The following is a 17,701-nucleotide window of genomic DNA, read 5'->3' as shown; positions in this document are numbered from 1 at the left end:
TGATTGTAATTGATCCCTGCAACTGAAAATAATTTTTTCAAAACGATTAGAAACTTTTTTTTTTCGTCGAAAAATTTAGGCACCAAATGTGATTTTCGGTAAGGAATTTTTTTCTCGAAAATGCGTAGGATTTCAGGGGTATGTGTAATGACCAAAAATGTTTATAATTGACTCCCGTGACCGAAAATAATTTTTTTAGTATGATTTGAAATTTTTTAATTTCGTCTAAAAATTTCAGTACTTTCTAGATTTTCTTTCTCGAAAGTGGATAGGATTTCGGGGGTATGTGTAATGACCAAAAATGATTGTAATTGACCCCTGCAACTGAAAATAATTTTTTCAAAACGATTTGAAACTCTTTTTTTTGTCGAAAAATTTAGGCACCAAATGAGATTTTCGGTAAGGAATTTTTTTCTCGAAAATGCGTAGGATTTCAGGGGTATGTGTAATGTCCAAAAATGATTATAATTGACCCCCGTAACCGAAAATAATTTTTTTAGTATGATTTGAAATTTTTTAATTTCGTTTAAAAATTTCAGTCCTTTCTCGATTTTTTTTCTCGAAAGTGGATAGGCTTTCGAGGGTATGTCTATTGACCAAAAATGATTGTAATTGACCCCTGTAAATGAAAATAATTTTTTCAAAACGATTTGAAACTCTTTTTTTCGTCGAAAAATTTAGGCACCAAATGAGATTTTCAGTAAGGAATTTTTTTCTCGAAAGTGGATAGGATTTCAGGGGTATGTGTAATGACCAAAAATGTTTATAATTGACCCCCGTAACCGAAAATAATTTTTTTAGTATGATTTGAAATTTTTTAATTTCGTCGAAAAATTTTAGTACTTTCTCGATTTTTTTTCTCGAAAGTGGATAGGATTTCGGGGGTATGTGTAATGACCAAAAATGATTGTAATTGACCCCTGCAAATGAAAATAATTTTTTCAAAACGATTTGAAACTCTTTTTTTCGTCGAAAAATTTAGGCACCTAACTAGATTTTCGATAAGGAATTTTTTTTTCGAAAATGCGTAGGATTTCAGGGGTATGTGTAATGACCAAAAATATTTATAATTGACCCCCGTAATCTAAAATAATTTTTTTAGTATGATTTGAAATTTTTTAATTTCGTTTAAAAATTTCAGTACATTCTCGATTTTTTTTCTCGAAAGTGGATAGGCTTTCGAGGGTATGTCTCTTGACCAAAAATTATTATAATTGGTCCCTGTAATCAAAAATAATTTTTTTAGAACGATTTAAAATTTTTTAATTTTGTTCAAAAATTTCACACCTTCTCGAATTTTTTTCTCCAAACTGGGTAGGATTTCCGGGGTATATCTATTCATCAAAAATGATTATAATCGACCCTTGCAATCGGAAATAATTTTTTTAGAACGATTTGAAAAATTTTTTTTTCGCCGAGAAATTTCACCTTACCCGAATTTTTTTCTCGAAGGAGGGTAGGATTTCGAGGATATGTGTATTCATCAAAAACGATTGTAATTGACCCCTGCAATCGAAAATAATTTTTTCAGATTTAATTAAAAATTTGTTTTTTCGTCGAAAAATTTAGGCACCTACCCCCTATCGATGTTTCTTAAAAATTCCTTTTTCATTTTTAGTAATTTTGTTTCACGCCCTACAGAAAAGTTGTCTAATACTTTTTTGTAGGAACCTATGACCTCTATTTCAGAAAAAAGTTTCATTGAAATATATTCACAATTGTAGGAGTTATGGCTGTTTGAAAATTGGACCATTTTTATGGGGTTTTTCTTATTTTGCGGCGTCAAGGACTAACTTTTCGAATATTCTTGCGATTTGTACATATTCTCCACCAAAATACGTATAGTGTGCTGTTTTAAACAATAAAATCGAAGTTATGACGTTTCAAAGATTCGCATGAAAATTCGGGGAACTATTTCTGGCCAGAAATTATATTTTCGGTAAGGAATTTTTTTCTCGAAACTGAGTAGGATTTCGGGGGTATGTATGTTGACTAAAAATGCTTACAATTGTCCCCTGCAACTAAAAATAATTTTTCCAAGACGATTCGAAAGTCTTTTTTCTCCCAAAACTTTCAGCACTTACTCGAATTTTTTTCTCGAAAGTGGATAGGATTTCGGAGGTATGTCTATCCACCAAAAATGATTGTAATTGACCCCCGCAATCGAAAATAATTTTTTCAAAACGATTTGCAATTTTTTAATATAATTGTTAATAACTTTTTAACGAAGCCTCCATCAAAAAATTGATATTCTTGATTTTCGTCTTACTTTGGCCTCTAGAATCCTTCATTAAAATTTTTCCCAGGTGTGGCCGAACACCCTGTAGATGTTCTATTGTTTATAGGATTGTATTCGCATAATACATAAATAATTCAGTTTGCGCGACAAGTGCAGCGAATAAAAGTAAGTTTAAAATTACCTAAACAATAATAATTTTGTTACGTGTTCGTTAGGTTTAATAACCGTTTTTACACACATGAGTATTAGTAATAGAAAATTCGAAGATATCAGAAAATTAATAAGTGAGATAAAAATAACGGTTTAAAGTTTTAAAAAATTGTAAATAAATATGAAATTTCCATTAGGAGACCTAAAAAATATGTGAGATGTACAAGAAATATGGCATGGTATACAATTTAACAAAAATGGACAGACTAAAGGAAGCTTGAAGAAGAAAAAACAGATTCTTTCATATCAGCACGAGCAGTAAAAGAAAACTTACAACTTACTTATATTCATGACAGGACAATGAGAAGGAGACTTAAAGAATGTTAATAAATGATAAAGTTAATTAAAGGTTTTAAAAATTATATAGCAAAAAGAAACCCTTCGTTAACTCCAAGAATCAGGGAAAACGTTTTCTGTTTGCTAAACAATACATTACCGCTATCATTTTGGGAAAATGTAATCTAGTCGGATGAGTCAAGATTTGACTTATTTAATAAAAAAGAAAATAGGAATGGGGTATGGTTTTTGTATGAGAAGTGTTGGAAAATTAGTTAAAATTGATGAACGAATAAAGGACCTTTGGAATATTATAGACGAGTATATTCCTTCCAGTAATAGAATTAACAAAGAAAAAAGAAAGGTTTTAAAAATTATATAGCAAAAAAGAAACCCTTCGTTAACTTCAAGAATCAGGGAAAACGTTTTCTGTTTGCTAAACGATACATAAATGAACCACTGTCATTTTGGGAAAATGTAATCTGGTCGGATGAGTCAAAATGTGAGTCATTTAATAGAAAAAAGAAAATAGGAAAGGCGAATGGTTTTTGTATAAGTGTTGGAAAATTAGTTAAAATTGATGAACGAATAGAGGACCTTTGGAATATTATAGACGAGTATATTCCTTCCAGTAATAGAATTAACAAAGAAAAAAGAAATGTTTTAAAAATTATATAGCAAAAAAGAAACCCTTCGTTAACTCCAAGAATCAGGGAAAACGTTTTCTGTTTGCTAAACGATACATAAATGAACCACTATCATTTTGGGAAAATGTAATCTGGTCGGATGAGTCAAAATTTGAGGTATTTAATAGAAAAAAGAAAATAGGAAAGGGGAATGGTTTTTGTATGGGAAGTGTTGGAAAATTAGTTAAAATTGATGAACGAATAGAGGACCTTTGAAATATTACAGACGAGTATATTCCTTCCAGTAATAGAATTAACAAAGAAAAAAGAAAGGTTTTAAAAATTATATAGCTAAAAAGAAACCCTTCGTTAACTTCAAGAATCAGGGAAAACGTTTTCTGTTTGCTAAACAATACATTACCGCTATCATTTTGGGAAAATGTAATCTAGTCGGATGAGTCAAAATTTGAGTTATTTAATAAAAAAAAGAAAATAGGAAAGGGGTATGGTTTTTGTATGAGAAGTGTTGGAAAATTAGTTAAAATTGATGAACGAATAAAGGACCTTTGGAATATTATAGACGAGAATATTCCTTCCAGTAATAGAATTAACAAAGAAAAAAGAAAGGTTTTAAAAATTATATAGCAAAAAAGAAACCCTTCGTTAACTCCAAGAATCAGAGAAAACGTTTTCTGTTTGCTAGACGATACATAAATGAACCACTATCATTTTGGGAAAATGTAATCTGGTCGGATGAGTCAAGATTTGACTTATTTAATAAAAAAAAAAATAGGAAAGGGGTATGGTTTTTGTATGAGAAGTGTTGGAAAATTAGTTAAAATTGATGAACGAATAGAGGACCTTTGAAATATTACAGACGAGTATATTCCTTCCAGTAATAGAATTAACAAAGAAACGTTTTAGGAAGCTCTACAAGAAAAATGGCATTCTCTCCCAGTAAACACGTTAGAAAATTTAATCAGTAGTATACCAAAAAGACTGGAAGCTGTGATAGATAGTAAAGAAGGACATACAAAATATTAGGAGTAGTACGCTTATGAATCTAGAAAATATAATCAAAGAAACATCTAATTAAACCATAATTAAAGTTATTTTTGTCCACATATTGTAGATTTAACTTCTTATCTTCTTGTAAAATTATGGTGCCTTATTATGGTTCTTTTGTCCACCACTGTATATTTATAAAAATTAACAGAGAAATGATTTTATTTGTTTGCTTATTTCTGTATATAGCAAACATTCAAGTATAAATGTAATTTTTTGCTAGAAATCAATATATGTAAATTTTTTCAGCTGAATTTAAATATTCTTCTTTTAATGAAATGACTGGCTCGAGACGTATAATTATTAACCATTATAAAACCAAATTTTAAACAGCTACAAGATTATGTTTTAAATGCAATTAATATTTGTGTTCGTTTGAACTATAATGTGTCAAAGAGTCAACAGGCGAACAATTTTGAAATTTTGTAGATGATTTAAGTTTTAAGATATAAGAACCAAATATACATCTAATAAAATAGGAAAAAGGAAATGTTTTTAATTAATCTTTAATAATAGCAGACTCTGGAGGTGCACGTATCTACGGATTGAAGATCAAATTCTTGAACGTTGAAAACACTTTTTTACTGTTAATACAGTTATAAAAATAAAAAAAACAATAAATTTTCGTCCGTGTCATGTTTTTCTAATGTTTTATTCGACTGCAAGACATAGTTAGCCAGCGAAGTCGAAAAGTAATTTCATTATATTATGATAAACTATGATTAATAAAAAAAGCTGTTTATAAGCTGTTTCTATCTAATACATACAGGGTGTTCGGCCACCCTTGGGAAAAATTTTAATGGGAGATTCTAGAGGCCAAAATAACATTAAAATCAAGGATACTAATGTATTAATTGACGCTTCGTTAAAAAGTTGTTAAAAAATTTCAAATCGTTCTGGTAAAATTATTTTCAATTGCGAGGGTCAATTACAATCATTTTTAGTCAATAGACATACCCCCGAAATCCTACCCACTTTCTAGAAAAAAATTCAGTATCAAAAATTTCATGTCTGACCATACATTAACATGTTTCCCTGAAATTTCATGCGTATGTTTAAAAGATCATAATGTTTGAACGGATTAGAGGATTTTAAAGTTTCAATGTAGCAATATCAAGAATGTTCAAAAAGTTGTTCCTTAACCCCGCAAAGTAACAAAAATCCCATAAAAAAAGTCCAATTTTCAAACGACTGTAACGCCTACAATAATGAATACATTTCAATGAAATTTTGGGAGGAAGTAGAGTTCATAAATACCTCCAAAAAAGTATGAGACAACATTTCCGTACAACGACAAACAAAATTATTAAAAACCAAAAACGAATTTTTAAGAAAAATCGACAGGGGGTAGATGCTTAAATTTTTCAGCGAAAACAAAAAATTTCAAATCGTTCTGAAAAAATTATTTTTATCTGCGAGGGTCAATTAAAATCATTTTTGGTGAATAGACACACCCTCGAATTCCTATGCACTTTCGAGAAAAAAATTCGTATAGGTAGATAAATTGTCGTTCTACAGACGGAACTTAGAATGTTAATAACTTTTTAACAAAGCCTCAATCAACAAATTGGTATTCTTGATTTTCGTCTTATTTTGTGCTCTAGAATCTCCCATTACAATTTTTCTCAAGAGTGCCTGAACACCCTGTATAAGAGTTGATTTATAAATTTTAACTTAAACCGATATACAGGGTGATCGGCCACCCCTGGGAAAAATTTTAATGGGAGATTCTAGAGGCCAAAATAAGACGAAAATCAAGAATACTAATTTGTTGATGGAGGCTTCGTTAAAAAGTTATTAACGTTTTAAGTTCCGCTCGTGTTGAATTTTTTTCTAGAAAGTGGGTAGGATTTCGGGGGTAAGTCTATTCATAAAAAATTATTGTAATTGACCCCCGCAACCGAAAATATTTTTTTTAGAACGATTTGAAATTTTTTAATTTTGTCGAAAAATTTCACACCTTCTCGAATTTTTTTGTAGGAAATGAGTAGGATTTCGGTGATATGACTCTTCATCAAAAATTATTGTAATTGACCCCTACAGCCAAAAATATTTTTCTTAGAACGATTTGAAATTTTTTAATTTTGTCGAAAAATTTAGGCACCTACCCCCCGTCGATTTTTCTTAAAAATTCGTTTTTGAGTTTTAGTAATTTCATTTGACGCCCTACGAAAAAGTTGTCTAATCCTTTTTTGTAACTATCCACGAGCTCTATTTCAGAAAAAAGTAACATTGAAATATATTCAGTATTGTAGAAGTTATGGCTGTTTGGAAATTGGACCATTTTTTTGGGTTTTTCCCAGTTTACGGAGTCAAGGATCAACTTTTCGAATATTTTTGCAATTTCTAAATATTCTTCATCTAAATACGCGTCGTTGGCGTTTTTGAAAATCAAAATCGTCCAATTCGTTCAGGAGTTATGATGTTTTAAAGAATCGCATGAAATTTCGGGGTACGATTTCTGGCCTGAAATTATCTTTTCGGTAAGGAATTTTTTTCTCGAAAATGCGTAGGATTTCGGGGGTATGTGTAATGACTAAAAATGGTTGCCATCGATTCTTGCAAACGAAAAAATTTTTTTTAAAACGATTTGAAAAATTTTTTTTTCTACCAAAAAATTTCACCATCTACTCGATTTTTTTTCTCGAAAGTGGGTAGGATTTCACGGATATGTCTATTCACCAAAAATTCTCATAATTGACCCCTGCAACCAAAAATATTTTTTTTAGAACGATTTGAAATTTTTTTTTTGTCGAAAAATTTGGGCACCTACCCCCCGTCGATTTTTCTTAAAAATTTGTTTTTGATTTTTAGTAATTTTATTTGACGCCTTGCAAAAAAGTTGTCTAATACTTTTTTGTAACTACCCACGAGCTCTATTTCAGAAAAAAGTTTCATTCAAATATATTGACTATTGTAGGAGTTATGGCTGTTTCAAAATTGGACCATTTTTATTGGGTTTTTCTCAATTTACGGAGTCAAGGATCAACTTTTCGAATATTTTTGGAATTTCCACATATTCTTCATCTAAATACGCGTCGTTGGCGTTTTTGAAAATCGAAATCGTCCAATCTGTTCAGGAGTTATGATGTTTTAAATATTCGCATGAAATTTCAGGGAACGAATCTGGCCTGAAATTAGATTTTCGGTAAGGAATTTTTTTTTCGAAAATGCGTAGGATTTCGAGGTATGTGTAATGACTAGAAATGATTGCAATCGACTCTTGCAAACGAACAAATTTTTTTTAAAACGATTTGAAAAATTTTTTTTTCTACCAAAAAATTTCAACACCTACTCGATTTTTTTTCTCGAAAGTGGGTAGGATTTCAGGGATATGTCTATTCACCAAAAATTCTCATAATTGACCCCTGCAGCCAAAAATATTTTCCCCAGAACGATTTGAAATTTTTCTTTTTCGTCGAAAAATTTAAGCACATTCTTGAATTTTTTTCTTGAAAATACATAGGATTTTGGGGGTATTTATAATGACCAGAAATTATTGTAATCGACTCCTGCAACCGAAAATAATTTTTCCAGAACGATTTGAAATTTCTGAATTTAATTGTTAATTAACTTTTTAACGAAGCCTCCATCAACAAATTGGTATTCTTGATTTTCGTCTTATTTTGGCCTCTATAATCCCCTATTAAAATTCTTCCCAGGGGTGGTCGAACACCCTCTGTAAATAAGAAAATTATCTTAATTTTTTACAATTTCATTTTCGTGGTGAAAGTGAACATGGTAATTATGTCTTCGATTTTCTGATTTCGAAATATGGGGAAATAATTACTATCTAGTTTGTTCATTTTTATACGTACACAGATACGCATTTCGTGTACGTGTTTTTTTAAATGCACAGTTGAATAGAAATATCGTGTCGAAGTTCGTTCTTTCTTTGCTATATTTTTTTGGTGCGATACCAGCTCTATTGGCTGCGTAACACCATTTCTCATGTTCCAGTTAATCTTTCAATTACTTACGTATATTTAAGACACAGTTTTCATTATTTTACGAATACTTTTTCACGAATATAAATAATAAGTCGACCTGAAATGTTTTCAGGAAAACGAGGAAAAAGTAAAATTGCGCCGTTTTGTAAAAAAAAGAAAAAAGAAAAGGAAAGTTGTCGATTCGAAATAGATGAAAATGCAGATGGACGTAAATATAAATCTTCTTTTTTAGATTTCAGTGTTCACTATTTCTGTACATATCGAATCGCGTTATTATTTTCAGATACACGAACTTTACGCTGGGAATGAAAATGGCCGCAAACAGAAGTTGAAATACACGAAGAAAATACTTAATGTACTTTGGCATTGAAATTTTATCAACTTTTTGTCAGAAATCTTAAGATTTGCGTTATTCTCGACAATCGAAGCAAAAGTGAAAAATGTTTCAGCAGAAAATAAATGGAACTTAAAGGGTATAGCCGAATAAGGGGATCAAATGTGCCCCCAAACCGAATTGAACGAATGATAGGTCATTCGATAGCTTATCCAAAAAAAACCATGTGTGCAAATTTTTAACTTGAAATCTCGACCGTGGGGGTAGTAATGGGGTGAAAACGAAAATCATGTTTTTGAACAATTTCTCTTAACCTATTGAGTAAAAAAATGTAAAAAAATTCAGAGACACTTCGGGTACTGGGATACATATTTTGGGAGATTTTCAGATTTTTTGATCGAAGAACCAGGTAGTAAAAAATAAAAAACCGCAAAAAATGCCGAAAAATGCCAATTACGTATCGAAGGAGGCCCGGAACTACTTTTATACTTTTACAGTAAACACGTATTGCTATTACTATTATTCTCAATTTTTTTCAGATTTTTCATTTTGGTGCGCCGCAGTGAAAAAAAATAAAAACCGATTTTTTCCTCATTTTCTGCGTATTAGAGTAACTTACACGTTGAATTTGTATGCATTCTTCAATATACGAGTGTTTTGTACACTGTTTAATGTTTCTACACTAAGCAGAATTACATAACAATTGAAAGAAATAAAATAAACCAACCGTTGAGCGCAACATATCCTAAAAAATCAACGATGTTTTCAATGACGTCGTTGGCGCAGCGTTAGAGTGCCCGACTGTGGAACCGCTAGAAGTTTTTTTACCGTAGGTTCGAGTCTCTCTTTGGGACTTAGAATTTTTTTTTATTCGTTATTTTTTTTTCCAAATTCTAACTATATAACAATGGTTTATACTTATTTATAAATATTCTAAAGGCATTTTACAAATATTTTAACCTGAAATATGTATAAATATAATTTTGGAGCGTCTTTGCGTCCTTATTTTTTTTGTCAACCACGATTATTGTTTAACATCTCTTAAACTGAAATTAATGTGAAATGTTAGTTTTCAAATCTCTTACCTTTGACTATTGCGAATGGATTAGAACAGAAGATTCTATACTGGCTTACTATTACTTCTTCTCCCCCTTCGATCAAGCAGATCTTTCCTTTTTTTTCTCTTTCTTTGATAAATATGAATGTTTGCTACAGAGTAACTTGCTAAAGAGTGACTAATAACGAAAAATAATCTTACGAAAAAAACGATTCCTAATAACTACAATGTACCAGAAAACTGTGTCATAAACCGAATTCTCAAATCACTTTGGATTTTAACAGTATATTAAATATTGCTATAGTTTAACAATATGTATCCTTAATTTTTTTGAAGTTATTTTTAAATGATGTGAAGATAAGAAAATCATCCTATGCAAAAATTGCTCCAAAAATCTGAAAAAAATTGAGAATAATAGTAATAGCAATACGTGTTTACTGTAAAAGTATAAAAGTAGTTCCGGGCCTCCTTCGATACGTAATTGGCATTTTTCGGCATTTTTTGCGGTTTTTTATTTTTTACTACCTGGTTCTTCGATCAAAAAATCTGAAAATCTCCCAAAATATGTATCCCAGTACCCGAAGTGTCTCTGAATTTTTTTACATTTTTTTACTCAATAGGTTAAGAGAAATTGTTGAAAAACATGATTTTCGTTTTCACCCCATTACTACCCCCACGGTCGAGATTTCAAGTTAAAAATTTGCACACATGGTTTTTTTTGGATAAGCTATCGAATGACCTATCATTCGTTCAATTCGGTTTGGGGGCACATTTGACCCCCTTATTCGGCTATACCCTTTAATGAAAATGCGCGGTATTTACATAGAAGAGAACTCCTCTCCGCACTAATTATATTTTATTACCATTTGTAAATTCTCATGGTTTTTATATTGCAATATTACATAAAGTCAAGATTAATGCTTTTTTTTTTTTGTTTCTTTTAATTTGATTTGTATTCCATACGTAGAGAGTAGTCTTTTTAAATAGTCGAGTGAAAGCATATCGATCGCGATTATTTGAAATGCACGTATAATCATTTAATGAGATTGCTCTCGTTCGAATACATTTGAAGATGAAAGAATGATGGTAGTAATATTGCATCGTGAGATGTAGGGCCTTAAGACTGACGATCCTAGGACGTAATTTCGTTCATCGGTAATAAAAATAAGTGTGTTCAATTTTACGCAGTGTGTTACATACATGTAGATGATTAAATTACACCAGCTGTCGTTCGGAATACAACATTTCTTACTAGCAATGGGCGAGAGGGTAATCCCTAACGCGATATTCGAAAATCGAATTCTTGAAAAAATCATTTCTCCCTGGTTTTGTGTAATCGACATAAAAAGCAAATATCAGGGTCCACGAATCTTCGAACGTGCAGCTTCATTAGTCTGTTTTTCGTCATGGTACAATAGTAAGCAAAATTCGAGACTCTTTAACCCTTTGCCCTACGATGACGAGTCAGAGTCTCGTACATTAAAATCATCACATTTTCAAATTAGCAAGGTATTCGTAGAACAAATCTGTTCCTTTTTGTGGTTATTCCTTTTACGAACAAAATAGTGTACATTTGAAAAAAAAGGGGTCAACTCGTTCGGTACAAGAGCTCGATGGCCAATGCGTATAATTTACATTGGACACTCGTACCGAAAGAGTTGCTATTATATTCGGAATAACGATTTTAACAAAGGTCGTAGAATCGCAAAGATGGACGAATGGAAATATTTTATTCTGAATAATGCGTTTCGAATACCAGGCGATGAATTTCTTTGTAAACAATTGTCAATTGCCGTGTGACTTGACCTTGTCGAAGATTATGGTTAATAACTGCAAAAAGCATTTTTCTATCGAAAGAAGTGATCTTAAAAAGGAAATCACCATAGAAAATGTCCGACGATAGAACGGAAATTATCACGGAGTACTCTTCCGTATAACTACCTTGATATTTACACGCAGCGACGCATTCAAAACATTAAATAGTAGACAATAGGTCTTAGATTTAGTAGAAATTATGATACTAGGGCGTCTTCCGACCCGTCGATAAAAAAGATTAAATAAACGATATAATTTTCATCGGAGCCAACAAAATATACGAAGGCCCTTCTAGAAACATATTACGTCGTTAATCTACGTAACGTATAGCTGATGGAAGAAGTTTAGCGATGTATTCGAGGCATACTTAAAATGTTTGTCGAATCGACACCCTCTTTTCACCTTTTTTTCGTTACATCCGCCAAATATGATTCTTTTAAAAATTTTTCTTTCATTAATCTGGACTACGATTATGTTTTTTTTTCGTTACATCCGCCAAATATGATTCTTTTAAAAATTTTTCTTTCATTAATCTGGACTAGGATTATGTTTTTTCTTCGTTACGAAACTTTGTTCTTTTTTCCATAACTTTATGAAACAATTTTCTGTACAAAGTTGCATAGCGTTCCATTGTGGAACCGATTTCACTGTTCTACAAATAAAATTTTTTTTTCTGTTTTTCAATATCCACTAGGTAATTCTTATAGAGCTTAGTTCCCTAAACACGAATCTGGAAACGGAATTGCTGTATCACCCTCAGTTTTCGAAAAACACGAGTTTTTGTAAAAACGTCCAATTTTGGGCAAAAACGAGGTTTTACGCGAAAATTAAAAACATCAGAAATTTCCACTTTGTCTTAAAAGATAGAGGAGAGATTCCTGAATATGCTAACATCAATAGTTATAATATTTTGTGCTTTTGAATCGTTGTAAATGATCGCCAAAATTTAAAAATGTGTCAAAGTACATACTTTATACACAATACTTTTGCATATTTACGAAAAGTTCTTTATCTGACACGAAAACTATACACAGGATCTGATTCTGCAAACATTTCTGAGGAAGAAACTGTCCAACAGAGGTGTAGAAGCCGTCCTGAATTGCCACAAGTCGAGAAAATGTTCGTCGGCAACGCGTGCACGGCGTTTTGCCGCCACATGGCCATCGCTAGCCTACCAGCGCCGTAGCTACGCATAATCGATGCAACACTGATAATATATTAGGTTCCCAATCCCTGTATATGTTTATCATGTTTAATTTTTTAATCTGTTTGTGGATTTGTAAAAAACATTTTCCGATCATTTCCATTTCTAAACAATTTCGATGTTCATTGTATGTATATGATCTTTCTTAGAAAAGCGTACATGTTCGAGTGATTCCATTGATGGATTTACATGAATTTTGAAAATATAATTCAGTGATTAGTATCATACAGTGTACAACAATATTAAGCAATAAAAGTTACAAAAATAAAATGAAATATATTATGTACAGAGTGCATACCCTATTGTACCATTACACCAGTTTCGCTTGTAGGTAGCTACGGCACTGCCGCGCCGAGATAGGCAAGCGATGGTCGCGTGGCGGTAAAACATCGTGCACGCGTTGCCGATGAACATTTTTTCGACCTGTGACAATTGAAAACGGCTTCTACACTTCTGTTGGACAGTTTCTTCTTCAGAAATGTCTGCTGAATCAAATCCTGTGTATAGTTTTCATGTCAGGTAAAGAACTTTTCGTAAATATGCAAAAGTATTGTGCATAAAGTGCATACTTGGACATTTTTTCAAACTTTGGCGATCATTTACAACCGTTCAAAAGCACAAAATATTATAACTATTGATGTTAGCACATTCAGGAATCTCTCCTCTATCTTTTAAGACTAAGTGGAACTTTCTGATGTTTTTAATTTTCACGTAATACCTCGTTTTTGCTAAAAATTGAGCGTTTTTACATAAACTCGTGTTTTTCGAAAACTGAGGGTGATACAGCAATTCCATTTTCAGATTCGTATTTAGGAAACAGGGCTCTACAAGAATCACCTAGTGGTTATAAGAAAACAAAATTCGTGTTAAACAGTGTTTTCAGTGATTTTCCGTTCAAAAATCATTATTATCGAGGAAAAAGTGTAACTTAAAATGCACTGTGAAATAAAGCAAAAATTGAATTTAAATGAAACTTTTCATTCCTGGAATTGTTAATATTACCGTTAGTGTTACATTTCATCTTCTTCGATTAATATATTTATAATTGTAAAGACATATTATGGTGTTTCATAATGCATTATACATTTTTGTGCGGTTTTTCGACACTTTCAGCAAAGATGATTTCTAAACAGTTTAAAAGTGAAGCTTACTAAACAGTGTAAGTGTGAAGTGTAATACACAAGTTTATAACTGCTTGCAAGTAAAAGTTTTTAAATAAATCTGCATTTAGTGATAACTTAGGTGGTTTGATGAATATTTTTTGCGATGTACTATGCTTGCTTAAAAAAAATTTATTCTGCAGTTTCTATTGTCTACGATTGCGTTATTTTAAAAGCTGCTGAAGAGAAAGAAAAATTAACTTGGAGAAAGAAGGCTTTAATTCTTTATTTCGAGTTTTAACGCTCATTGCAAAGCACAATAAAAAGTAATCGACACGCTTCTCAAGTTGTGTTATCGTCATAGTTGCAAAATATGGGACAAACGAGAAGATAACGCAATTTAGAAATATAATTAACGGTTCGAAGATCATCAAGATAAATTTAGGATGAAAATGGAGACGCCATAGTTAAAATATTTACAAGATCTCAACATAAACATATAAAATACAGTTGAGACGTTGACAAGAAAACGTTCAAGGGAATTGTCGATACTTAACCATACGATGATAAGATAATTGCACACAAAATGGCGTGTGAATTGGTGGAGAAGGACTAGGAAAGTTGATGGATAAAGTAAAACGAATTATCTGAATATTACGGATTGGCTATTCGTAGGAATTCTCATTCAACTCAAGAAATGAAAAAATTTACTTGAGCAACAATCTACCATGAGAGTTCGATCAATGAAAAATCACAACATATACAGGGAGTTCGGCTACCCCTGGGAAAAATTTTAATGGGGGATTGTAGAGGACAAAATAAGATGAAAATCAAGAATACCAATTTGTTGATGGAGGCTTCGTTAAAAAGTTATTAACAATTAAATTTAGAAATTTCAAATCGTTCTGGAAAAATTATTTTCGGTTGTGGGGGTCAATTGCAATTATTTTTGGTGAACAGACATACCCCCGAAATCCTACCCACTTTCGAGAAAAAAATTCGGGTAAGTGCTGAAAGTTTTGGGTGGAAAAAAAGACTTTAGAATCGTCATGGAAAAATTATTTTTAGTTGCAGGGGTCAATTGCAAGCATTTTTGGTCAACAGACATACCCCCGAAATCCTACTCAGTTTCGAGAAAAAAATTCGTTACCGAAAATATAATTTCTGGCCAGAAATGGTTCCCCGAATTTTCATGCGAATCTTTAAAACGTCATAACTTCTGAACGGATTGGTCGATTTTAATGTTTAAAAAAGCAAACTACGCGTATTTTGGCGAAGAATATTTAGAAATTCCAAAAATATTCGAAAAGTTGGTCCTTCACCCCGCAAAATGAGAAAAACAGCATAGAAATGGTCAAAACATCAATACGACCATAACTCCTACAATAGTGAGTATATTTCAATGAAACTTTTTTCCGAAGTACAGCTCATGAGCACCTACAAAAAAGTATTAGGCAAGATTTCCGTACAACGTCAAACAAAATTACTAAAAATGAAAAAGGAATTTTTAAGAAAAATCGACGGGGGCTAGGTGCCTAAATTTTTCGACAAAAAAATTTTTAATTAATTTTGAAAAAATTATTTTCGGTTGCGGGGCTGAATTACCATCATTTTTCGAGAATACACATACCTCTGAAATCCTACGCATTTTCGAGAAAAAAATTGTTTACCGAAAATATAATTTCTGGCCAGAAATGGTTCCCCGAATTTTCATGCGAATCTTTAAAACGTCATAACTTCTGAACGGATTGGTCGATTTTAATGTTTAAAAAATCAAACTACGCGTATTTTGGTAGAGAATATTTAGAAATTGTAAAAATATTCGAAAAGTTGGTCCTTCACCCCGCAAAATGAGAAAACCCCCATAAAAATGGTCCAATTTTCAAACAGCCATAACTCCTACAATTGTGAATATATTTCAATGAAACTTTTTCCTGAAGTAGAGCTCACGGGTGCCTACAGAAAAGTATTAGACAACTTTTCTGTAGAGCGTCAAACAAAATTACTAAAAATGAAAAAGGAATTTTTAAGAAAAATCGACAGGGGGTAAAAAAAATTTTTAATTAATTCTGAAAAAATTATTTTTAGTTGAGGAGGTCAATTACAAGCATTTTTGGTAAATAGACATACTTCCGAAATCCTACCCACTTGCTAGGAAAAAATTCGAGTAGATGGTCAAATTTATCGACAAAATTAAAAAATTTCAAATCGTTCTGAAAAAATTATTTTCAGTTGCGAGGGTCAATTACATTAATTTTTGGTGAATACACATACTCTCAAAATCTTACGTTCTTTCGAGAAAAAAAATTCTTTACCGAAAATATACTATGTAGCCGGAAATGTTTCTATAACTTTTTAACAAAGCCTTAATCAACAAATTAGTATTCTTGATTTTCGTCTTATTTTGGCCTCCAGAATCTCCCATTAAAATTATTCCCAGGGGTGGTCGAACACCCTGTATAGCAACCTTCTGAGATGTTTGTATTTTCAATGAGAGGTGCTACAATATCTTGCAAATATTTGGAAAGCTAGGATTAGTAGTAGGAAAGCAGCAGAATTTTATGTAGCATTACGATGAGAATAGAATAGATCGTTCAGTACGTCACTCGTTAGAGCTAGCAAAAAACTAGAATTGTAGACAAAGAGGAAAAATTGAGTACCGGATTACCGGATTGATTGTGAATATTAAGGGAGTATTGCTGTCTAGGCTGTTATTTCTTCGACCTTTTTTTGTGATTTTTTTTTAACGACAGGTAGGTTGTTTTGCAGTGACATTTTGCAGATATATTTATTTGTCTTATAGGTATGTATAGTATTTTTTTCATCATAAAATATTAAAAATTGCGAGAGTTATAGCTTCTTGTTTAAAAAAACGCATTTAAACTGGCTTACATGATATTTCAAGATCTAGCAAACCGATCGACTTCAAATTTGAAGAGAATATTCAGCAGACACGCCTTTATAGCTGGAACTAGAGATTTAAAAAAATATTGAGTTTTACTATTTTTTTTTATACGCTAAAGACAAAAGAACGATTAACAAATAGAAATTCGAAACTTGAAGCGTCGCCATTTCTTTATTTATCAGGATTTCGACTTCTTCCTAGTTCCTGCTATAACTACAACCTTCCTTATGAAGATACTTTAACCCCCTCTGTTTCAAATTATCTGGAATCCTGGAAGCCATTGGAGCTCCTTTTCCAAAAGAGCCATTAAATAACAAGTTACAATTCCCACGATTTTTAATATTTTTCCATGAAAACAATAATGTACATGCTTATAAGATGAATGAATATATCTAGAAAGTCTCAGTACAAAACAGCCTATCTATCATTAAAAAAAAATCACAAAAAGGGCCGTGAAATTGACAGTCTAGACAGCAATACCTCCTTAAGGGAATACTCCCTTAAGGAGGTATTGCTGTTTACGCTGTCATTTCTTCGACCTCTTTTTGTGATTTTTTTTTAACGACAGGTAGGTTGTTTTGCAGTGACATTTTGCAGATATATTTATTTGTCTTATAGGTATGTATAGTATTTTTTTCATCATAAAATATTAAAAATTGCGAGAGTTATAGCTTCTTGTTTAAAAAGACGCATTTAAACTGGCTTACATGATATTTCAAGATCTAGCAAACCGATTGACTTCAAATTTGGAGAGAATATTCAGCAGACACACCTTTATAGCTGGAACTAGAGATTTTAAAAAATATTGAGTTTTACTATTTTTTTTGATACGCTAAAGACAAAAGAACGATTAACAAATAGAAATTCGAAACTTGAAGCGTCGCCATTTCTTTATTTATCAGGATTTTAACATCTCCCTG

General features: G+C 31.7%; 1 long non-coding RNA gene across 1 annotated transcript; it reads right to left on the bottom strand.

The window, feature by feature from the left end:
• Positions 1-10,596: 10,596 nt before the first annotated feature.
• On the bottom strand, positions 10,597-17,048 carry LOC143344710 (uncharacterized). The gene is made up of 2 exons (XR_013080127.1): positions 12,041-17,048; positions 10,597-11,966 (listed from the first exon to the last, which is right to left on the bottom strand). It is a non-coding gene; the product is annotated as an uncharacterized LOC143344710 (long non-coding RNA).
• Positions 17,049-17,701: the final 653 nt, after the last annotated feature.

Source organism: Colletes latitarsis, chromosome 8, assembly GCF_051014445.1.
Source record: "Colletes latitarsis isolate SP2378_abdomen chromosome 8, iyColLati1, whole genome shotgun sequence".
Classification (NCBI taxonomy): domain Eukaryota; kingdom Metazoa; phylum Arthropoda; class Insecta; order Hymenoptera; family Colletidae; genus Colletes; species Colletes latitarsis.
This window is presented reverse-complemented; position numbering and strand designations above follow the sequence as displayed.